The sequence below is a fragment of the Schistocerca cancellata genome, chromosome 6 (assembly GCF_023864275.1).
Source record: "Schistocerca cancellata isolate TAMUIC-IGC-003103 chromosome 6, iqSchCanc2.1, whole genome shotgun sequence".
Lineage (NCBI taxonomy): Eukaryota > Metazoa > Arthropoda > Insecta > Orthoptera > Acrididae > Schistocerca > Schistocerca cancellata.
In genome coordinates this window covers 468,664,689-468,690,658 of record NC_064631.1, presented here as the reverse complement: position 1 = coordinate 468,690,658, position 25,970 = coordinate 468,664,689, and positions in this window count along the sequence as shown.

Here is a 25,970-nt window from a genome sequence, read left to right as displayed (position 1 = left end):
TCACATACACACAGTGTCTTGTAATTTTAAATTAATAAAGAAGTGACAAGTTGCCATAAATTGCAGTACCTAAGAAGAACTGTTTATTATAAAAATGAAAGATTAATTAAGCAAGATTTCATAACAATGTTCACGGCACCTAATGTGAGTCTGAACTAGTACTAACAGTAGGTGACCTAAAACAGAATATTAATTGAATTTTATCCATAATGTATGTAATTAACCTCCGTAACTTCTTTTATAGAGTGTACAATAGAAGCCGCTATGTGACACAGTAGATTTTATGTAATACACAACCGGTTTCTGTCTTGTGTCCATCTTCAGACCGTTTTACATTCAGTTACATGTTTCAGTGCTCAGCGTTGGACTTGATTGCACTTGGCCATGTTATTAGCATTAAAGACGGGGAAAAGTTCTTCTTATAATTCTAGTAATTTTATTTAAGTACCATCACGTCCAATAGAGTTGCCACTTTTCAGTGATACAGTTTTTTTTCACCTCTTTACCAACTGTTTTGATCTCCAACATTGAGCACCGAAACGTGATTGAATGTAAAACCACCTGAAGATGGGCACAAGCCCGAAACAGGTCGTTACGTAAATAAAATCACGTTCTATTGTGATTGATAGTGGTTATTCTTCTAGGGACTAGAAAATGTTAATTTCCGTAGACTGACTCGAGAGCCCCATACAGCATATTTCTACATTCTGAATACTGGTGTTCCAGCTACATCACTGTCCGACAGGCGAAGGTATACAAAGGTCCCAAGCGTTTTTTTCACCGAAGAATAAATTCCAGATATGACTAATAAAAATTATTATAACTTCTGACTGACTGCTGGCTAATTCGCGAATAATTCACTTACTTGACACCAAAATTCACAACTGTAAATATTAAAAGTTCTCAGAAACGCACTTAAAAATTCTAAGAGTCTGCGAAACCACATAATAAAATTAGAGGTCAAACTGCGACACAACAGAGACGTTTTTCCGAACTAACTATTATTGTAAATTCCAGCCGAAACAGGTAGACGATTCACTGTGCAGGAGTAACACAGGTCACGCTTGAAACGTTGTACGAAACCAAATTCCTCACTTCATCGTCACGCTGGCCCTTTTATATCCAGTGGCAGGATTTCCTGAAAGCGCCTCCTGGTTGACACAGAGGCTGCCCTAGTACAAAAATTATACTTTCTAGGTTCTTAAGGACAGCAAACATTATATTGCAAATGAGGTTGCGCCGTTTTGTGCTTATGAAATAAGATGTCACAGGAAGTTGTGTGATTGATAGTTCTTCAAAGTCACTAATAATGTAATTAACATAATACCATAATTTTAGTAAGTATGTGATAGCACCATTACAATGGAGAAAGAACCTCATCTTTCTGCTAGTGTAATCAGCGTTCTCTATTATTCCACTATCCTGCTGAAGGAACGAACACCTGTATCTCTGTTTGCGAGCTCTGATTTCAATTATTTTATTATAATGATCGTTCCTCCCGATGTAGGTCAGCGTCAAAAAATATTTTCGGATTCCGAGTAGAAAGTTGGTGATTGAAATTTCGTAAGGAGATCCCGCCGCAACGAGAAACGCTTGTTTTAATGATGTCCCCCCCCCCCCAAATCCCGTATCATTCCCGTAAGTCTGTCCTTCGTATCTCAGTATTACAAGATGTGCTGCCGTTCTTTAAACTTTCTCGGCGTACTCCGTTAATCCTACCCGATAAGAATTGCACCCCGCGCTGCAGTACTCCAAATCAGGACGGTGAAACTTTGTGCAAGCAGACTCTTTAGAAGATCTATCGTATCTTCTAAGCGTATTGCCGGTAAAACGCAGTCTTTGTTTCGCCTTCCCCACAAAATTTTCTATGTTTTATTTCCATTGTAAGTTGTTCGTAATTGTAATTCCAAGGTATTTAGCTGAATATAAGGACTTAAGATTTGGTTGATTTATCGTGTAACCGAAGTTTAAAAGGTTCCTTTTAGCACTCGTGTGGATGACCACACACTTTTCATTAATTAAGGTCAACTGCCAATTTTAACACCATACAGATATCTTTTCTACGTCGTTTTTCAATTTGCTTTTGATCTTCTTATGACTTAATTGGCCGATAAACCAGAGTACAATCTGCTAACAATTCCAAGACGGCTGCTCAGATTGTCTCCCAAATCGTTTGTATAGATAAGGAACAGCAGAGGGCCTACAACACTACCTTGGGGAACGCCAGAACTCACTTATCTTTTGTTCGATGACTTTCCGTCAGTTACTACGACCTGTGACCTTTCTGCCAAGAAATTAACATTCCAATTCCATAACTGAGACGATATTACATAGGCACGCAATTTGATTACAAGCCGCTTGTGAGGTACGGTGTCAAAAGCCTTCAGAAAACCCAGATATTTGGAATCAATTTCATATCCCTAGTCGATAGCACTCAACACTTTGTGCGAGTAAAGAGCTAGTTGCGTTTCACGAGAACGATATTTTCTAAATCGTGTTGATTGTGCAACAGCAGATCGGTCCCTTCGAGGTAATTCATAATGTTCGAACACAATATGCGTTCCAAAATCCTACTGCGTATCGACATTAATGATATGGGCCTGTAATATAGTGGATTGCTCCTACCAACTTTCTTGAATACTGGTGTGACCTGAGCAACTTTCCAACCTCTGGGTAAGGATCTGCCGTTGAGCTAACAGTTGTATATGATTATTAAGTATGGAGCTATTGCATCAGCATGCTTTCGGCCGAAAGACTTGCTTTTGATAAGTGATTTAAGTTGGTTCGCTACTCCGAGGACATATACCTCTAAGTTACTCATGTTGGAAGCTGTTTTTAATTTGAATTCTGGAATATTTACTTCGTCTTCTTTGGTGAAGGAATTTCGGAAGACTGTGTTTAGTAACTCTGTTTCAGCAACAAGAATTGCATTGCTGCGGCGCACAGAAAATTTAAATTGTAATATGTAGTTGAGTCTAGATGTGTTTACATTGGAGTCAAGGAACAAACATAAAATATAGGAGCTGTAAAAAACTATTGAAGGTGCCAAACACTATTAGGTGAAACGTGTTTGAATAAAGATGATAGTAAAAAAATAGCTACAGATGTAACAGTTATTATATGTACAACGTAAACGTCAAGTACCGAAAGAGGCAAAGCAGATTCGAATATTAGCAATAACAAATGTTAGCAATTAGCAAGTACTAGCAACACTAATATTTGTGAGGTCTTGTGTTAAGTTGGTTACAACCCCCACGTAAACCACAGTAGGCTTTCACAGAAAATTCTGAAATCTTTTATCAGATGAATTTCTTAGATAAAAATTCGAAGATGAGAATTAACCTGCAGGTATACAGTCGTCACTGAAATTATTCAACACATTACTAATTTTTTTTTTAAGTTTCCGGCGTATAGTGTCACATCTGTAGGGAGCAAAGCCACTACTCTGCAGATTAATCTCGTGATGACTTATTAGAGATTCCGAATTGATTCAGATAATCCTAGAACACCGCTCAAATCTAAATTATTACAGTCGGAGCATTTGAACAACATATTAACAGCTGCCATAACAAGTGACACGGTATCGTTGGGAACATTATAGTGTCATTCACCTGATATTATATAGCGAAATGTCTGGGAGCCTAACTCAGTTATGCAGATTAAAATTGTGATGTTATCAATAATTGATCCAAATGTTTGCTGCTGTGGAACTTGGGTGAAGGACAAAAGAATTGTGACTACTTGTGAGCGCAGTAAGCATACTTTTATATCTAATTGAAAACGACCCTTTTTTTCTGGAGGACTATTACCGGCCTGGGTCGGATCAATACCTAAAAATTGGGAATTTTTCTGAAAGCAATAGCGTACAGCGGATCTTCCTTTTTCATCACTTTGCAGCCTATGTGTAGGCCATTTTTATACGTCATCGTTGTGAAAAACTACACTCCTGGAAATGGAAAAAAGAACACATTGACACCGGTGTGTCAGACCCACCATACTTGCTCCGGACACTGCGAGAGGGCTGTACAAGCAATGATCACACGCACGGCACAGCGGACACACCAGGAACCGCGGTGTTGGCCGTCGAATGGCGCTAGCTGCGCAGCATTTGTGCACCGCCGCCGTCAGTGTCAGCCAGTTTGCCGTGGCATACGGAGCTCCATCGCAGTCTTTAACACTGGTAGGATGCCGCGACAGCGTGGACGTGAACCGTATGTGCAGTTGGCGGACTTCGAGCGAGGGCGTATAGTGGGCATGCGGGAGGCCGGGTGGACGTACCGCCGAATTGCTCAACACGTGGGGCGTGAGGTCTCCACAGTACATCGATGTTGTCGCCAGCGGTCGGCGGAAGGTGCACGTGCCCGTCGACCTGGGACCGGACCGCAGCGACGCACGGATGCATGCCAAGACCGTAGGATCCTACGCAGTGCCGTAGGGGACCGCACCGCCACTTCCCAGCAAATTAGGGACAGTGTTGCTCCTGGGGTATCGGCGAGGACCATTCGCAACCGTCTCCATGAAGCTGGGCTACGGTCCCGCACACCGTTAGGCCGTCTTCCGCTCACGCCCCAACATCGTGCAGCCCGCCTCCAGTGGTGTCGCGACAGGCGTGAATGGAGGGACGAATGGAGACGTGTCGTCTTCAGCGATGAGAGTCGCTTCTGCCTTGGTGCCAATGATGGTCGTATGCGTGTTTGGCGCCGTGCAGGTGAGCGCCACAATCAGGACTGCATACGACCGAGGCACACAGGGCCAACACCCGGCATCATGGTGTGGGGAGCAATCTCCTACACTGGCCGTACACCACTGGTGATCGTCGAGGGGACACTGAATAGCGCACGGTACATCCAAACCGTCATCGAACCCATCGTTCTACCATTCCTAGACCGGCAAGGGAACGTGCTGTTCCAACAGGACAATGCACGTCCGCATGTATCCCGTGCCACCCAACGTGCTCTAGAAGGTGTAAGTCAACTACCCTGGGCAGCAAGGTCTCCGGATCTGTCCCCCATTGAGCATGTTTGGGACTGGACGAAGCGTCGTCTCACGCGGTCTGCACGTCCAGCACGAACGCTGGTCCAACTGAGGCGCCAGGTGGAAATGGCATGGCAAGCCGTTCCACAGGACTACATCCAGCATCTCTACGATCGTCTCCATGGGAGAATAGCAGCCTGCATTGCTGCGAAAGGTGGATATACACTGTACTAGTGCCGACATTGTGCATGCTCTGTTGCCTGTGTCTATGTGCCTGTGGTTCTGTCAGTGTGATCATGTGATGTATCTGACCCCAGGAATGTGTCAATAAAGTTTCCCCTTCCTGGGACAATGAATTCACGGTGTTCTTATTTCAATTTCCAAGAGTGTATTTTCAGTGCCTCAGAGCGCTCTTTGCACTGCGATGAACAGAGGACGAAATGCTCGCTTTACTGAAGCTGTTGGACAGTGCTTCAAGTTATCAATGTGTCCCGATTTCTTATTACCTCGTCGTATCACCTGAGCTCCTAAAATTAAACCCTATCTTAATTTTGTTATTACCATTCACTTCTTAGTTATAAACCAGCAGGGTGACACCCGTTTATGAATACAGAGAGAAGTGGTGCAACGTTTAAGAACTGGACTCGCAGTTACAAAGCGCAACACTCACATTCAATGTTTTCTCTAAAATTTCTGGTATGTTTCTCTTGTAAGGTATCGGCCTGTTTCCCTTCCTGTCCTTGTCTCATCACAACCTGAACTACGTTTTCAACGATCTCATCGTGGATGACATGTGACATCCTTATCTTAAACTGGTGTCAAATCACAGAGTGCGTGACGGCCTGCGGCAGCAGTGGTCGTCTTCAATTACCGACTACTGCAAAGTGTGGATTTTCTCAGTAACGACCGGAACACCAGGGAAGCAGAGAACACTCACTCTCAATATTCGTCCAGTAGCGTTGTAATCCAACAGGGAAATGTCCGCAGATGTTGCCTCTACATCCACATCCTATTGTTCGTTAGTGACAGAAGACACTTGCATTAGTTCCGTTCTTACTTGATGGATTTGCTATCAGAAACCAGATACAATTACTGTGGATGACCCAAGTGTGAGCTCTAATACCTCTTATCCTACCATCACGGACTCACACAAACAAGACCAATCACTGCCGCGAACAACGAAGTACGTGGAACACAGGCACGATGGAAAATCGATGGTAAGCGTACTTTAGTACAGCAAGGAACGTGAGTTCAATCAGTTCCAATGGACTACTCACACTCACTTAGACTATAGCATACAGAATTTAGAGTTCCGGTTCAAAGTCCTGGTTGACAAATCGAAGTAACTACAGTATGTGAGAACAGACGTACAAATTCTTCAACAAGAAGAAACGCCAGTGCAACTGTCAGTCCGGGTATTTACGGGGTGATTATAATTAAACTTTCCCTATTTAACACATTATAACACGGAAACTAATAGCCTCACGATTACCCAACTTGGTAGCATTAATGCCAAGAACATGGGGAAGAGAAATAATGCATAATCTACATCTACATGGATGCTCTGCAAATCACATTTAAGTGCCTGGCAGAGGGTTAATCGATTTACCTTTAGAATTCTCTCAAATGGTTCAAATGGCTCTGAGCACTATGGGACTTAACATCTATGGTCATCGGTCCCCTAGAACTTAGAACTACTTAAACGTAACTAACCTAAGGACATCACACAACACCCACTCATCACGGTTAGAATTCTCTGTTATTACGACCACGTACAACGCACGGAAAGAACGAACAGCTACATGCTTCCGTACGAGCTTTCATTTCCCTTATTTTATCATTGTAATTGTTTCTCCCTATGTAGGTCTGCGTCAAAAAAATATTTCCGCATTCGGAGGAGCGAGTTGGTGATTGGAATTTCGTGAGAAGATTCCTCCACAAAGTAAAAAAAAAAAAGTTCAATTGAAATACTTTTAATATGTTGCTACGGTACTTTATTCCATTACATACCTGTTCCAGTACTGCTACCGAAGGGGCTCAATACGAGGCCCACCAGTGTCCAGAAGAGTTTGAAAACGCAGGATTGCATTCTGCACAGCAGAACGAGTGATGTCCGTAGGTATGCTGTCTACCTTTCTTGATACGCAGAGCTTCAGATCAGCACATGTGTGAATGTTCCACTGGTAAACCGTGTCCTTCAGGTAGCCCCACAACAAGAAATCAAAGAGAGTAATCATGCAGGCCAAGTATTTGGAAATGATCGACTAATAATGGGATCGTTTCGAAATGTGGTTCGGAGAAGCAGGAGAACTTCACGAGCAATGTGCAGTGGGGCCCCATCTTCCATGAAAACTATTGAGTTCTTCAGTAGGGCGGGTGTGATGTGCTGGCGAAGCATATCGCAGTAACGCTGGCCTGTCACACTGCACACCATACGGCGACACGTTCACCATACCGAGGAACTTCATGCACAGTGTCTTCGTCCGTCCGTACAATGGCGCAGGGTCAGCCCTCGTCAACTTCAGTCCTTGCGAGAAAATGGAGAGCGAAGTCAACATATCGTTGTGCGTCCTGAGGTGCAAGCTGCTGTGCGTTGTGGATATTGTACGGATGCCATTTGAGAATGGTTCGAAGCACTTTTAGTACACTGCACCACGGGATGTTCAACTGTCATAACACAGCACGTGCACTGCCTGACGATCGGGAATTGCGGGCAGCGTCGTCTGCCATAGCAACAGCGATTTCATCTACTACCTGTGGTTCAACCGTTCGTCGGCCGCTTCTCGGAGCGACGCCCAGTTCTTCAGTTGATTCGAACTTCTTTGTCGTGCTCCGCACACTAGGTGGAGAAAGAGGAGTGTTCCGTTATCCTTTCAGCCGCCAATATTCTTCAAGTGCAGCTGCAGCATTACTGTTGTTTTAATGACAGAACTTCACCAATAATACCCTGTACCTTTTGTCCAAGATCATGTTGTCACGTCAACAAGGCACTACGACTGGTTAGGTGTGTGAGCCTGTGAATCGCGGTGACTGATTACGGCACCTGGTGGCCATAGTTGGAACTGAACGGTGGCGCAGCGACGCATGGAAATCATACTTTGGCATTAATGCTACCACGTTTGATACTCGTACGATTATTAGTTTCCGTGTTATATCGTGTTAAATAAGGAAAGTTTAATTTAACCACCCGGAATTTCTCGTAGCGTGCCAACGGCCTCGCCGCAGTGGTGACACCGGTTCCCGTCAGATCACCGAAGTTAAGCGCTCTCGGGCTGGCTAGCACTTGGATGGTTGACCATCCGGTCTGCCGAGCGCTGTTGGTAAGCGGGGTGCACTCAGCCCTTGTGAGGCAAACTGAGGAGCTACTTGATTGAGAAATAGCGGCTCCGGTCTCGGAAACTGACATACGGCCGGTATAGGGGTGTGCTGGCCACATGCCCCTCCGTATCCGCATCCAGTGATGCCTGTAGGCTGAGGATGACACGCCAGCCGGTCGGTGCCATTGGGCCTTCATGGCCTGTTCGGGAGGAGAGAGAGAGAGAGAGAGAGAGAGAGAGAGAGAGAGAGTTATTTCTCGTAGCGGTCCAACGGTCATTCCCACGTAACGTAATGGCTACGACAATTCGAATCGCGACTCCTTGCCTGTTCCCATTTGTCTATTGTGTCACCATTGTTATATGGTTTTTGGGAAGATTAGAGACAGCTGGTGGCCGGTTGTCATTTCTGACGTCACCAGACCCGCCCAGCGCCTCGTGGAACGGAATATGTGTACCCTAATTGTCTGTGTCTGGAGTAAACATGCTCTGCAGCCCTCGTCATTAATTGGCGTTGCGGATGCGATCAGGCCACGCTCGCCTCTGCTATCCGGGCTGGTGAAAGTGAAACCATCGACACAAATATTATTGGCGTCAGTCTTGAGTTCGCCTCTGTATTGTTGTAGTGGTGAGGTGTTACACAATGTAATATGCTGCGTGACTCTTCTCCGGATGTAGCCTTTTCGTGAAACACAACGATTCTCTCGCAACATCTTCCACTGCCGTTGGATAAGCATCGTCCTTTTACTAAAGAAACCTGTGACGAAACGTGTCACATTTATTTATACCTTCACTGTATCTAGTACTCATCCTACATGGTAAACTGAAACGCTCCTTTCGTTTCTGCCTGGAACCTACGGTGGCGACGCACGAAGTCACACCCACGGCCTCGGTCTTAGCATACACACAAACATGTACAGCGTGCGAGAGAAATGGCGCGACGTACTGTTCCACAGATTTAAATGCAAACGTTTATTCGCGGATCCAGATTGATTCGCTACACTGCTACGCTTACAAAATCAGTTAAATACGGTTACCAGTCTCTCTTTGACCCGTGAAACAAGGTTACACTTCTCACTATTCCACAGTGAATAAACAATTAATGCCCTGCAGCAGTCTGACCACTGGCTTGGAATATGTACGCCGCTAACAGTTCATGCAACACATCCAGACGGCTTCTACCAACTTCCGTCTATAATCTCCACACAACTAACCAGGAACGCAATTCAGCGTCAACAGGCCAAAAGACACAGAAATACGCTACACTCAAATTTCCAAGGAGAAAACTGGAATTCATTTACCTAAATTAGTTTTGGTTAAGTCGGTTTGTTCAAAGAATACTACTTCCTGCTAGCTAGTAGCTGCACGCTCTAGTATAAGAGGCTTCTCCTACTGAGCAGTTGCACACTCAAAAGGCAACAATCGTCTAGAAAATCAGAAAAGAACAAAACAGAATTTTACTCCTGCCCAAGGGGAAGCTCTTCCTGTTCTGGTAGTCCTTTAGCATTTCAAAATAAACTTCGTAAATCGCAATGGATCACTAAGGCCTGACTCCAGCTAAACATTTTGAGACATCAGCTCCACCCTACAGAGTCCACGACTTGTTTGCGTCCCACCTCGGATTTCAGCTCCACGACTTTATTGTCACTGACAGGTGTCTCAGCCAATCAGCCTCCGGTTCGGAGTGTAGGTGCTTCAAACAGCCATCTCCTGCTAATACCAACAGCTGTAATGTGCTTCTTCAGGAGTTTCAGATGTTTCTTTCCAACAGAACCCAGGAAACACTGGCGATCACGGAAAGTCACAAGCTACTAAGCCAGCCGTGTACCTAGACCACAACCCATTCTGATGACAGGGAAAAACCGGTCCGCTGCTCCCAGGTTGGAGGAATCCTCATTAACGTGAATATAGACTCTAGCGTACAAAATACCCAGAGAAAGAGCACACAGCCGCGACCTGGAAATTGTATATCACAAGCCGTGCGAGATTGCTGAGCAACATCGAGAATGGGTGAAACAAGGGTTTTTTAAGCTACCACTTTCACGAGTGAATTTCATTCCTTTGAGCGCATTCTAGTGAATATCTGACTGCAAACAGGCATTTTTTTAATTTAGGAGCCAATAATAGATGTATTTTCCTGCAGTAAATTGTATTTGGTATTGTTGAGTGTCAACGGCCACTCACAAATTACATTTTCTTTTTGCTTCAATCAGTCTTCTAACCAGTTTCATGTGGCTCGTTACGAATTCGTCTCCCGTGCCAATCTTTCCATCTCAGAGTAGCAATTATAGGCTACATCCTCAATTATTTGGTAGACGTATTACAATCTCTGTCTTCTTCTATAAGTTTTACCCACTTCAGTTCCCTCTAATATCAAGGACGTTATTTCCTGATATCCGAACAGATGTACTTCTTCTTGTCAGTATTTTCGATATATTCCTTTCCTCGCCGACTGTGCTGAGAAACTCCTTGTTTATTACCTTATCAGTACACCTATTTTTCAGCGCTCTACTGTAGAATCACATTTGAAATGCTTCGATTTTCTTCTGTTCCGTTTTTCCCAAAGTCCATGTTTCACCACGATACAATGCTGAACTTAGGATGAACCTTCTCAGAAAATTTTCCCTGAAATTAAGGCCGATATTTGATATTAGTAGACTTCTCTTGACCAGGAATGTCCTCTTTGCCTGTACTAGTCGGCTTTCTTTGTCCTCCTTACTATATCCACCATGGGTTATTTTGCTTTTAAGGTAGAATTCCATAACTTGGTCTACTTTCTGCTCCCCAGCAATGATTTCAATTTTCTCGCTGATCTTATTTCCTCTAATTCTCATTGCTTTCGTCCTTCTACACTTCACTGTCAGTTTGTGGTCTGTACTCAATAGACTGTTCATTCCACTCAATAGATACTGTAATTGCTCATCACTTTCAGTGGAGATAACAATGTCGTCAACGAATATTGTTATTTTTCCCATCACCTTGAATTTTAAACTCTTTCTTGAAACTATCTTTTATATCCGTTATTGCTTCTTCGATGTATAGATTGAAAAGTAGGAGCTAAGGACTACATCTAGGCGTACAGCCTTTTTAATCTGAACACGTAGATCTTGGTCTTCCAGTCTTATTGTTCGCTCTTGGTACTTGTACAGACTGTATTCTACACATCTTTTTCTAAAGCTTGCTTCTATTTTTTTTTTTTTTGCAGAATTTCGAACACCTTGTCTCACTGTATACTGCCGAACAACTTTTTCAAGTCAGCAAGTACAAAGAACGTGTGTTGATTTAACTTCACTCTCGCTTCCAGTATCATACGCAACGTTAGCATTGCCTCCCTGATGCCTTTATCTTTCCTAAAGCCAAACTGATCGTCATCTCACAGATCCTTCTTTTCCATTCTTCTGTATATTACTGTTGTTAGCAGCTTGGATCCATGAGCTGCTAAGGATACAGGGTAATTATAAATGGCGGAAAAATCGAATTTTTTTATTACTTTATTAAATTCTGTTGCGTTTCATGATTACATTGATATATACATTATACGGTTTCAAACGAGAAATGACCTATATCTACCAAATTTTAGAGGAGCAGAAGGAAGTGGTCAAAATGTACCATCATACGCAGTCTCTTCCTGAGCCTGTTAGGATTGAAATAAAATCAATTTTTGGAGACTTGAGTGACCTTGTTTTTCTTAGTTCGTTATGGGGGCACTCAGAATACAAATGAAAGTTTCAGCCATTGCATATGGGAAAGATTACCCATGACGGTTTTTGTAGGACTAAATACATTAATAGTTGGTGTACTAGATGTAGTGATATGTTTCAATGATGGAGTGATAGGGTTGGAAGTCCTGAGAAATTTAGCCATAAAATGTGGCTCTAATATGGGAGATCAATTACTTGCGTGTGACAGACAACGGGTGCATGAAGCTGAATGACTCGCTCTTCAAGTTACCAAAAAAGCAAGACGTGCTAAAAGGAATGCCAAGAGGAAGCTTGAAGATGAAGAAATGCTGCAGGATGAAGACTATGCTTCAGGAATGTTCTGAGGCACAGTTTAATTGGACTCCTACCTTCATTCACAATTTCCTGTAAGTTGTATTCTTCAGAATTCAGGTACAAATATTTCCTAAAGTTTATAAAGCATTGCTATAATTTTTTCTGTATCTTGCAATAGTCTTTACTTATGTAGTAGACCTAAGCATTATTGCAGAATCAACTAAATTATAGAAAAATTAAAATTTTTATTAGGAAAAAATTATAAAAATTAAAATGTAAGATTTGATATTTTTTATACTTGTAATATACATAAAACCTGGAATTAGATAAGTCTAATACCTCAGCCATCATGTTTTGCATATCCGGTAAAAATTTGGTCTCCTTCAAATGTATAACATTGGATTAAATGGTACCTTAATTGGAAGAAGCAGTTTGGAAAAAAATTGTATCCATTTATTTTGTAATGTTGATGCACTAATTTGTTATGAAAGTGGTGCTGATATTCAAGACAATAAAAGCGGGTTAAAAGCCGTGGGGTATCTAGGGAAATTACCCTTGCATTACTGAGTAACTGTTTCGCCAGGTATCCAGTCTAGCTTATCAAATTTCCAACCAAACTAACATTAATTATAATCTTTTAATAGTCATCTTACGACAACTGGTGATATATACATATAAAGAGAATTTAAATAAAAAGAAATAAATCATTTTATATTTGGAGATTTATTTTAACAGTGATCATTGTTCCGTTAAAATTTCAGCATATTACACTTGATTCATAACTAAACTGGTGCCTTATTTAGGACTGTGAAAATGTGAGTTTGTAATCTTACGGAACATATAAAATATGGAGCCAAGATTGGGAGACTGCATACAACACTGCATTCATAAAATAACACACGAAGAACGTTGAAACGTATGCAAGAGGAAATTAACCACAACCAACCGATTCAATTTTCACCCAAAGAAGTTACTTTCGTAGCGCAATCCTGTCCGTCATGAAATTACCACACACTGGTATACTAAATTCATACTAACTCCCCGTGAAATTTTCCGGAAAAGAGTAGCTGAGGGCTACTTTGATGATTAAAGCACATGCTTCACGTGGTCAACTTGGTTTTCACAAAGAGTGTAACTCCACAGTAATTTTGATAATTAAAATAAATTACATCGAAACGCAATTTACAAAAGAAGAACCTCGAACTGGTTACTATCGTCTTACTATCAATCTGATGGGTCAAACAATTGTATAAGCACGTGGTACTGGTCTCACAAAGTACACCGCACGTGGGTTGAACATAAAGAAAAGTTGCTTTATAGAAAAAATATTGTCAAGACGAGACGTTATAATCTCACGCACATTCGCATTTAAGATTGATGATCTTAGAGTTACGGATCATCAACTCGTGGTTCCACTTTACTCACAAAGTAGTGAAAAAGCAACTACTGGAAGATATTCTGAACGTCACACTCGAATTACACTGCGTTGCAATTTAAGATAACATAAGATATTTTAGATCTAAACCTGAAAAAAAGGTGATTAAATTTTCAGTTAGGCTGAACTTAAGAAATCCATTGTCCTGCGGACTTAGCAGAGACGCGCTTAGCCGGAGATGTTACCACTTCAGACGCTCGCCGCGGACAGACTGGCGTGGACCCCTACCGAGGGTGCTTCACAGATATAAAACGGAAGTGACCAGAGAGGCAGCTTCCTATACCAACATGTCAAGGGACGGACAAGACCATACCAAGAACAGAAACCTCTTTGCTCTTAGAAAGCGTAGCTACCTGTTCCGACGTTGATCCTACTGTTCTCTAGCAGACAGGCTTGTCTGCCACTATCAAACATACAACTAGAAATACATTTGCTCATTCATCCTTTCACACAGAAGGGAAGGGGGATGACAGTATCTTATCATATACACTATATACAAGAAAGCGCATGTAGGTTCCATATGAGAGTGTGTGACATGAATTACATATAAACTGTGTTTTAAAGTGTAGTAGTGTGACAGATCGTTCTTGTTTATGTGTAAAAGTAACACGTTCCACCGCTCAGTCTCCTCCCAGATAGTCAGAAACACCACAGTAAATTTAGAAGTGGAATTTATGCTGTAAATGACAACAGATTTAAGAAATTAACATGAAGGGAATCCAACAGAGACCTTTCACTTTGTAATTTTTTAATAACCGCAAACAGGTTCAAAAATATTCAAAATACTTCTAATTTGTTTAGAAAGTTTGCTGCATTACCTGATATCAATATATATATATATATATATATATATATATATATATATATATATAGAACGTATACATTATAAACAGTGCCGAAAGAAATAGGTGTTGATTTTTACATATTATTGAGCCGAAAAAGTACCCTGGATCCTTAAGCTGATTGTGCGATGGTTTCTGCGCTTCTCTGCCCTTCCTGTCTTCGGTATTGTGTGGATGATATTTTTTTCCTGAAGTCTGATGTTGCGTGGCCAGTCTCGCAGATCCTACAGAGCAACTTGAATAGTCGTTTGGTTGCTACTTGCCCAGATGATTTTATAAATTGCGATGGAATGCTGCCTAAACCTGCTATCGTATTTAATTTCAATCTTTATTAAGTAAACCATTGGGTATAATACGGAAAACAAAGTAAATATCCATTGTGTACATAGTTAACCTTCCTGAAACACGATGAACAGCTCCTCACAGATCTGCCTACGTATCCTGACAAGGGAACCTACCCATCGCACCACCCTCAGATTTAGTTATAAGTTGGCACAGTGGATAGGCCTTGAAAAACTGAACACAGATCAATAGAGAAAACAGGAAGAAGTTGTGTGGAACTATGAAAAAAATAAGCAAAATATTCAAACTGAGTAATCCATGCGCAAGGTAGGCAAGATCAAGGGCAGTGTGAACTCAGGAGCGTGTGGTCCCGTGGTTGGCGTGAGCAGTTGCCGAACGAGAGGTCCTTGGTTCAAGTCTTCCCTCGAGTGAAAAGTTTACTTTCTTTATTTTCGCAAATTTATTATCTGTCCGTTCGTTCATTGACGTCTCTGTTCACTGTAGTAAGTTTAGTGTCTGTGTTTTGGGACCGCACCGCAAAACGACGAAAGGACGTGCCTCTCCAATGGGAACCGAAAACATTTGATCACAAGGTCATAGGTCAACCGATTCCTCCACAGTAAAACGCATCTGATATATTCTATACGACACTGGTGACGGCATGTGCGTCACACGACACGAATATGTTGTCGACCCACCTAACTTGTACACTTCACGAATGGGTAAAAAGGTTCTTCTACCTTGCCCGATTTAGGTTTCGTGTGGATGTGATAATCACTTCCAAAGAAGTGTTTAGGTGTAGCATCCCCATACTACGGCGCAGTTACCTCGCATCGGACGGACGGACAGATAATAATTGTCTGAAAATAAAAAATTAAACTTCTTCGCGCGAGGGAAGACTTGAACCATGGACCTCTCGTTCCGCAGCTGCTCACGCTAACCACGGGACCACGGCACTCCTGAACTCATACAGTCCTTGATGTTGCCTATCTTGCGCATGGACTACTCAGTTTGTGTAATTTGCTTATTTTTTTTCATAGTATCACACAACTTCTTCCTGTTTTCTCGATTGATCTGTGTTCAGTTTTTCAAGGCCTATCCACTGTGCCAACTTATAACTAAATCTGAGGGTGGTGCGATGGGGAGGTTCCCTGGTGAGTACTGGCGGGCGGCGCCACGCACTGACTTGTCAGCGGTGGGCGGCAGGGAGTAGCAGCGACGGGAGCCGTCTTATCTGCGTGAGGTCCGCAAATTGCCGACCGACACGCGAGCCTCGCCGCATCTGCTCAGCCGCCTCTGGCGCCGTCTGGCAGAGGAACACTCGGCAGCTCCGCGGAGGCGTCATTAGCTCCCGGGAGTCATTCCGGCGCAGATCATCGGCAAACGATACGTTTTAGATGACTGGCACTATGCGCTTCGGTCTAAGTGCGCTACAATATAAGTTCCCTAGGGCTAAGCACATGGCAAAGGGTACTTTTTGTTGCACATTGTGTTATAGTCAGTGCATTAAGGGAGTCTTCTCGAACTGTCATTATTCTACGTTCATCTTCACTGCCTTCGTGAAACAGATATTTTCACATTGCCGTCGGTAAGCAGGGCCAGGAATTTTCTAATTTCCGTGAGATATCTCCTTTCTGCGAGAAATTCCCAATCGATATGTCAGACTCTTCTGTTATGCGCTCTTGCGAAACAAAAAGCGCCAACCTTCTTTCTGTGAACTTGATGCCCCACCTCAGACCAACCCGATATAGCAGCTGTATAACACTAGCGTGGTCTAGGCCGTACATCCTTTTTGTGTGGCAACTGTTTTCTAGTGACATCCCACTTTCCCAGTATGCAATAAATTCATCGAATCCTGTAACTTGCTTTAGCCACAAATGAGTCTATCTGATCTTCCAACTTCAAATATCCACACATTGTTACACCAAGACATTTTTATGATCTTTTACATTACGCTATTCGTTTATTAATCGTGAAGTCAGACTTACTACAAGGGATGTACAATGAAGTGACAAAAGTCATGAGTTAGGGATATGCACATATACAGATGGCGGTAGTATCGCTTACAAGAGCTATAAAAGGGCAGTGCATTGGCTGAGCTGTCATTTGTACTCAGGTGATCCATGTGAGAGGGCTGTCGACGCGATTATGGTCGCACGATGGGAATTACCAGACTTTGAATGTCGAATAGTAACTGGGCTAGATGCATAGGACATTCCATTTCGGAAATCGGTTGCGCATTCAATATTCTGAGATCAACATTGTCAGGTTTGTGCCGAAGATACCAAATTTCAGACATTACTTATCAACACACTGGACTCGCATTCGGGAGGACGACGGTTGAATCCCGCGTCCGGCCATCCTGATTTAGGTTTTCCGTGAGTTCCCTAAATCGCTCCAGGCAAATGCCGGGATGGTTCCTTTGAAAGGGCACGACCGACTTCCTTCCCCATCCTTCCCTAATCCGATGAGACCGATGACCTCGCTGTCTGGTCTCCTTCGCCGAACAACCCAACCCCAACCCAGCTGATCAACACGGACAACGTAATGGCCGATGGCCTTCGCTTAGCGACCGAGAGTAGCGGCTTTTGGATAGATTTGTCAGTGCTAACAGACAAGCAGTACTGCGTCAAATAAGCTCATAAATCAATGTTGGACGTACTACGAACGTATTCGTTAGGACAGTGCGGCGTAATTTCTTCTTAATGGACTATGGCAGCACACGACCGATGTGACTTCGTTTGCCAACAGCACGAGACCAACTGCAGTGCCTTTTACAATAATATTGGCTGGACCCTAGACGACTGTGAAACCGTGGTCAAGTGAGTCTGCATTTCAGTTGGTAAGAACTGATGGTAGGGTTCGAGTGTGCCATGGACTCAAGCTGTCAAACAGATATTGTGTAAACTGGTGACGGTTCCAGAATAGTATGGGCTGTTTTTACGTGGATCATTCTACATCTACATTTACATGGTTATTCTGCAATTCACACTTAAGTGCCTGGCAGAGGGTTCATCGAACCATTTTCATACTACTTCTCTACCATTCCACTCTCGAATGGCGCATGGGAAAAAGGAACACCTAAATGTTTCTGTTCGAGCTCTGATTTATCATATTTTATTATGATGATCATTCCTCCCTACGTAGGTGGGTGGCAACAAAATATTTTCTCATCCGGAAGAGAAAGTTGGGGATTGAAATTTCGTAAATAGGTCTCGCCGCAATGAAAACCGCCTTTGTTCCAGCGACTGCCACCCCAACTCGCGTATCATATCAGTGACACTCTCACTCCTATTGCTCGATAACACGAAACCAGCTGACCTTTGAACTTTTTCGATGTCCTCCGTCAGTCCTACCTGGTAAGGATCCCACAGTACTCCAGCAGGGGACGGGCAAGTGTTATGTAAGCTGTCTCTTTAGTGAGTTTCTCACATCTTCTAAGTGTTCTGCCAAAAAACAGCAGTCTTAGTTTCGCCTTTCCCACAATATTATCTATGTGGTCTTTCCAATTTAAGCTGCACGTAATTTTAATTCCTAGGAATTTAGTCGAATTGACAGCCCTCAGATTTGTGCGATTTATCGTATACCCAAAATGTATCGGATTTCTTTTAGTACCCATGTGGTTGACCTCGCACTTTTCTTTGTTTAGTGCCAATTGCCACTGTTCGCGCCATACAGAAATTCTCTCAACATCATTTTGTAATTGGAATTGATCGTCTGATGGTTTTACTACACGGTATATTACAGCATCATCTGCATACAATCTCAGGGGGCTGCTCACATTATCACCTAGATCATTTATGTAAATCGGGTACAGCAGAGGGTCTATGACACTACCTTACGGAACGCCAGATATCACTTCAGTTCTATTCGATGATTTACCGTCTATCACTACGAACTGTGACCTCTCTGAGAGTAAATCACGAATCCAGTCACACAACTGAGATGATACTCCATATGCACGCAATTTGATTGATAGTCGCTTGTGAGGAACGGTATCAAAAGCCTTCTGGAAATCTAGGAATATGGAATCGATCTGAGATCCCTTGTCGTCAGCACTCATGACTTCATTGGAATAAACAGCTAGCTGTATTGCACAAGAACGATATTTTCTGAATCCGTGTTGTTTATGTATCAATAAGTAATTTTCTTCAAGTTGATTCATAATGTTCGAATATAATATGTGCTCCAAAATCCTACTGCAAATTGAGGTCAGTGATATGAGTCTGTAATTCTATGGATTACTGCTATTTCCTTTCTTGAATATTGGTGTGACCTGTGCTACTTTCTAGTTTTGGGAACAGACCTTTCGTCAAGTAAGCGGTTGTATATGATTGCTAAGAAAGGCTCTATTGTGTCTGCATACTCTGAAAGGAACCTGATTTGTATACCATCTGGACCGGAAGGCATGCCTTTCGTAAGTGATTTTAGTTGTTTCGCAACACCTAAGATATTTACTTTTGTGTCTCTCATGCTAACAGCTGTTCTGGTTTCGAATTCTGGAATATTTACTTCGTCTTCTTTCGTGAAGGTATTACGGGAAACTGTATTTAGTAACTCCGCTTCAGTGGCACCATCATCGGTAACATTTCCATCGCTATCGCGCAGTGGCGGTATTGACTGCTTTTTGCCACTGGTGTACTTTACATACGACCAGAATCTCTTTGGGTTTTCTACCATATCTTGAGACAATGTTCCATTGTAGAGACTATTGAGAGCATATCGCATTGACGTCCGCACTAAATTTTGAGCTTCCGTGAAACTTAGCCAGTCTTGGGGATTTTGCGTTCTTCTGAATTTGGCATGCTTTTTTCGTTGCTTCTGCAACAATGTTCGGACGTGTTTTGTGTATCATGGTGGATCAGGCCCGTCTCTTATTAACTTATCCGGTATGAATCTATCTATTGCTGTCGATACTGTATCTTTGAATTTGAGTCATGTCTGGTCTACACTTCCATAATTAGCTTGGAAGGAATGGAGACCCTCTCTTAGGAAGGCATGAAGCGAGTTTTTGTCTGCTGTTTTAATAAGATATATTTTGCGTTTATTCTTAGTGGTTTTTGTTGATATGATTTTGAGCCTCGCTACAATGACCTTGTGTTAACTTGAGTGCAAATTTTTCTTCACGAGCAGTCGTTTCGTGATACGCTGATGTTCGAACAAATGATAAGAAGTTCTCATTTCGGATAACTTTTTAAAATCTGTTTTCAAATGGCCAGTGACAGGAGAAGCCAGCAGGCACGTCGGCCATACAGCAATGCTATGTTATAATGGAACCCGTCCATGCTCACAGGGGAGGACAAGTCTCATATAAAACGACAAAGCTTTGTTTACATCAATAGCTAGTGTACTCCAAAGCTTAATGAATGGAGCACTAAACTTAACCAATAATTAACTAATCTTACGTGAAATCTGGGTGTAAATGCATTGTAAAGCGCAATGTGTCCTGTTTTTAAGAAGGTACCCCAATTCTACGCAAATTCCTGAAGCATCTAGTGCATTTTTATAATCAAAGATGGTGTTAAGATAAAACGAGCTGTGTTTTAATGAATAGATTTTAGTGAAGTTTTATTCCTGCAATTAAGAGTAATTGTATTTTTTGTTATTATTTATACACGTTTTAAACTGCAATATGTACAAGTTACTGTTAGATCGCACAGTAGCCCCAAGGGCCAGACCGAAAGGCAAATGACTAGCGACTGCTTTTTGTATGATAAATATCTTTGCTATTTTCATGAATGTTCTTGTTTATTGTGCTTGTGTTTTTCAGTTGCTGGATAACATTGAAGGAAAAAGGCGAGTAAATTCTGTAATCTAAACTAGAGGGCACTACATACTATCGAGACGTACACCGACGCTCACTGTTTGGTAATTGTAAACAGTGTCCTCAATGTGAACAGAAATACTGCCATGGATAGTATAGTAGTGGCTATTTATATAAGGAAGCGATTATGATTATTTGTTTTGCATCTCATCGATTTGTTACTTTATTCTATTCGCGTACAAAGCTCATACTACTATGATACTTGTGGTGTCATCGCCAGACACCACACTTGCTAGGTGGTAGCTTTAAATCGGCCGCGGTCCATTAGTACATGTCGCACCCGCGTGTCGCCACTGTCAGTACTTGCAGATCTAGCGCCACCACATGGCAGGTCTAGAAAGACGGACTAGCACTCGTCCCAGTTGTACGAGGACTTTGCTAGCGACTACACTGACGAAGCCTTTCTCTCATTTGCCGAGAGACCGTTAGAATAGCCTTCAGCTAAGTCCATGGCTACGACCTAGCAAGGCGCCATTAGCCTTACAGTGCTTGTAATTAAAGTCTCATTTGTATCGTCAAGAGCGATGTACCACAATGATGGAATAAAGTTAAGTATCCGAGGAGCTGCATACTTTTCTCTACAGCATTCACAAAGTATCCTGTTCCAGAACTCACGCCAGCCGGTGTGTGTGTGTACGCTTGCTTTCGGTTACCCGTCACTGTGGACTGGCTGTCTTGTCAACCCACTACAATACTTTTGAATCACATATTTTTCTTATTGTAATGTATTGTTATAAGCTTTTAGCCCGTATGGTAGTCACATAATGGTTGAAATCTAGCTATATCTGCAATAAATAGATTATTAAGGCCTGATTTCTGACATTTCTCAAATATAATAAACACATTCGCTGAGCACACTTATACCATATGGAATAGAACCTGATACAGAGTACATGTTTTCAGGACTAAAATTTCACTTTTCAGCGGTTTATGCTATTTTGAAACATTTTGAGGTTTCATGAGAGACTAAAACGTTGAAATTCACTAAGATTCGAAACTGAACTCTTGTTCCTCCTGCGCAGTGCTCTTACCGACTTACAGGTATGATACAAATCCACTTTATGAATGTAAGTGACCTTCATACTCTTAAGTGATCCTCATACGCTACTTTAAGGTGATGACTGAAGCTTTCGCGGGAACACTTCTCAATTACGATACTTTTTAATTGATAGGAAACAGTAAATTAATAATTAATGATTAATACTCACTAGCACATTTAATGTAATTAAAAACCACCATTAAAAATAATGGTCATATAACTGAAGTTTTCTTTTAGTGATAGTACAACAAATTTTAATCAAATAATCAGTGCACTACGAAAGGACAGATGTGTGGAAAACAAAGAAATGACTGTAACCTGGTCTGTTTATCAATAATTTTCATACAAGTGGAAATCTCTTTCAGTTGTTAGTTTCCATTGGTTAGCAACAATTATGCAGAAGATTATATCGTCTCCTATCTCAACATCTTGTACCTCTCGAAGGGAAGTTTCATCTGCTGAATCCTTTTCCTTTTATATAGAGCTCTGCCGTACTGTTTATTTCATGAACAATGTTGGCCTCTGTTGCCCTAGAATACACTTAAATGTGTAATACACCATTACCATGCCCTTTCTCCATTCTCTACAAGGGGCTCGTGTTTCTAGGCGAAGGAGGCTTCGTTCAGTGTGTAGCTGATTGGAAAGTTTTTTCCACTAGCCCTCCTGAATGGTTCATTTCTGAAGCCTGAAAGACGGATTTAAAGGCGAGTATTTCTCAAGTTACGGTCGGTGTTTTCAATACCTCTTGCAGAAAAAGTTGCCAGGAGACAGCACCGTACAGGAGTGCTGTAGGCAGGGGCAGGGAATGCCCAATGAGAATGCCTACATTCTGCTCCTGATTCTGACTGGATGAAGAGGCCAAACGTCGAATAATTTCGTGGAGAAGTACGGAACTCCTGAAATCTAAGAGTAGGCCATAAGCCCTCGACGATTGATCTGATAAGTCGTGGGTCCTCTGGGCTGGAGTTCACGTTTTGAAGTGGAATCGTTTAGGAGTTCTTCAGTTGGCGATCCTTCGTGACGAAAGAAATTACATTTCCGGTACAGAAAGCTTGCAGGGCTTTTGAAACATCCCCTTAGAAAAATTATGAATGACTGTGTTGGTAAACCTCTTACGTTACTTGATTTTCAAACAGCTGAGCAAAACTGAACGTACTCAGACATTCTTATTCTGATCAACAGTAAACTGACACACAATATTTCTTTTTTAAGCGCAACGCAATCTTTCAATAATTAAGAATGGTTCAAATGGCTCTGAGCACTATGGGACTTAACATCTGAGGTCATCAGTCCCCTAGAACTTAGAGCTATTTAAACCTAACTAACCTAAGGACATCACACACATCCATGCCCGAGGCATTTCAATAATCCCTACAAAAGAATGGCCCTGAATAACAATAACCTATATCTCACAAAAAGTCTTCGTTACTCGTACTACTGTAATACAGCGAGCGCCAATACTGCCAGCTAAATAAAAGATTCTAACTGCTGAAGGCACTAACTACTGATAGGCATAGTTAGCAAATTAACAATGTATTTACCTTAATAGTCTTAAAAACTCATATTATATATATATATATATATCTTCTTCTTCTTCTTCTTCGTTTCACCCAACTTTGGGGTACGTTGAATCAATCACTTCTGTGTGTTCTGTGCCTTTCTTTTCGCCCAGTACTGTTTCATTCTTTCTGATCTTGCTTTTCTTTCCTCATCAGAGATGACAATCGTTCTTTTCTTTCTATTTTGGAGCTGGAATCCCTCTTTTCTGTCTTTGCTTATCATTTTTGCGGTCCTGTCTGTGAGCATTTTTTCTGTGATGTGTAGTTCTCTTAAGTCTTTCTCTGTTTGGATAAACCAATTTGGTTTGGATTTTTTATTCCTGAAGTAGTCAAACTTTCTTTTTGTAAGTCTATTTGGGTTCATTCTGAGAATGTGCCCATAAAACTCAATTCTTCTTTTCCTCATTGTATCCGAAAGTTTTTCTGTGGTTTTGTAGAGTGTTTCATTTTTGGTATGAATTAGTTTGTCGTTATGAAATTTGGGGCCTAAAATTTTTCTCAATATTTTTCTTTCTTTGATCTCTAGCCTTTCAATTGGGCCATGGTTAGTGATAGATAATGTCCCAGCTGCATATAGTGCTTCTGGTTTAATGACAGTGTTGTAATGTTTTATTTTTGAATTCCATGAGAGGGACTTTTTATTATAAGTATTTTTAGTAAGCTGAAAGGCTAGTTCAACTTTGTTTCTTCTTAATTCTATTGCTTTTTTCTCAAGGGCGTTCCAGCTAATCCATTCACCAAGATATTTGAATTCTTTAACAATTTCGATCTTTTGGTCTCTTACTTTAAGATATTTCATTGGCTTGTTTATATTTGTGATTATTTTGGTTTTTTCAAAAGAAATTTTAAGGCCTATTTTCTCTGCTTGTTTCTGTAATTCGAGGATCTGTTCTTTGGCTTCTTCCCATGTTTCAGCTAGTAGGGCCATATCATCTGCAAATGCTAGGCAATTAACCTTGATGCCTTTGTTTTTTGTTCCTAGTCGGATTCCACTATTGATTTTCTTGTTCCATTCTCTTACTATTTTTTCTAGGGCACAGTTAAATAACAATGGAGAGAGTCCATCACCTTTTCGTACTCCAGTTTTTATCTCAAATAGGTCTGAGAGTTCTCCCATAAATTTAATTTTGGAGTATGTGTTGGTGATGGTTTCTCTAATTAGGTTTGTAGTTTTATTGTCTAGGTTCAATTCTTTTAATATGGAGATTAGAGATTCCCTGTCTATGGAGTCGTACGCCTTTTGAAAGTCAATGAATGTGATGACATACGCTTTTGCTCTCGATTTTTGGTAGGCCATAAGATTTTTGAGGTTTAGAATTTGTTCTGGGCAGGATCTTCCCTTTCTGAAGCCTGCCTGGTATTCTCCAAGTTGACAGTCTATCTGGGGTTCTGCTCTGTTCAAAAGGACTTTAGACAGTATTTTGTATGTTACGTCAAGGAGCGAAATCCCTCTGTAATTGTTGGGGTCTGTTCTGGATCCCCTCTTATGAATTGGGTGAATGAGGGCCATCTTCCATTCATCCGGAATTCTTTCTGTTTTCCATATTTCTTCAAATATGTTTTGGAGAGATTCTATGGCATTTCTATTGACATTTTTCCACAGTTCAGCTGTAATTTGGTTCTCTCCCGAAGCCTTATAGTTTTTGAGATTCAAAATGATTGATTGTAGTTCCTCGACGGTGGGTGGTTCTGAGTTAGGACTTGTTGAAGTTGAGTTGCTGAAATCCATTTTTTCAATTGGTTCTTTACAGTTGAGAAGGTTTCTGAAATATTCCCTCAAAATTTTGCAATTATCCCTGTTGTTGTGTGCAATATTACCATTTTTATCTTGTAATTGGAGTGTCGGTGGGCTGTACTTGGTTATGTTTTGTTTAAAAGTTCTGTAAAAACTCCTAGTCTTGTTTTTGTTGAAGTCTTCGTTGATCTGCAAAAGGAGTTGATCTTCTTGTGCTTTTTTAATTCTTTTGAGGTTTTTACTCACTAGTTTTCTTACACTCAGGAAATTTTGCCTATTATATTCATTTTTCTGAGATTGCATCTGTTGCCATGCTTTCTTTCTTTGCTCAATAAGTTTGTCACATTCCTCTGTCCACCATGCGTGTTTTTTGATTTTGGTTATAGGTGCTATTTGTTCAGCTTTGGTTAGTAGGCTTTCCTTCATTTGATCCCAATTTTGGTTCCTTATATCTTGAGTCGCGAGGGGAAACTCCTTCGAATTCATTATCTTTTCTGGATCGTATCTTCTGCTTTTGGGTTTACTGTTTCTATCTTTCCTCTTGGGGATAATTTTGAGTTTTATTTTAGAAAGATAGTGATCAGAATCCAAGTTTGCTCCTCTGAGTACTTTGACATTTTGTATTTCTGTATGGTGTTTCCATTTTATCGCCACATGATCAAGTTGAAATTCACCCAAGTGTGGGTTTGGTGAGGTCCATGTCTTCTGTTTTCTGGGTAGTCTCTTAAAGGCTGTGGATTTCAGGATCAAGCCATGCGCTTGGCAGAGTTCTACTAATCTGACTCCATTTTGGTTAGTTCTATTGTGCGCTGGGTAGTTTCCAACAATATTTTTGTATTTCTTGTCTTTTCCTACTTGAGCATTGAAGTCCCCCGTAAGTATGATGTTGTGTTTGACTGGGATCTTTTGCACCGCGTCATCTAGTTGTTCCCAAAAACGTTCCACCTTTTCCTTATTTTTCCTATTGTCTT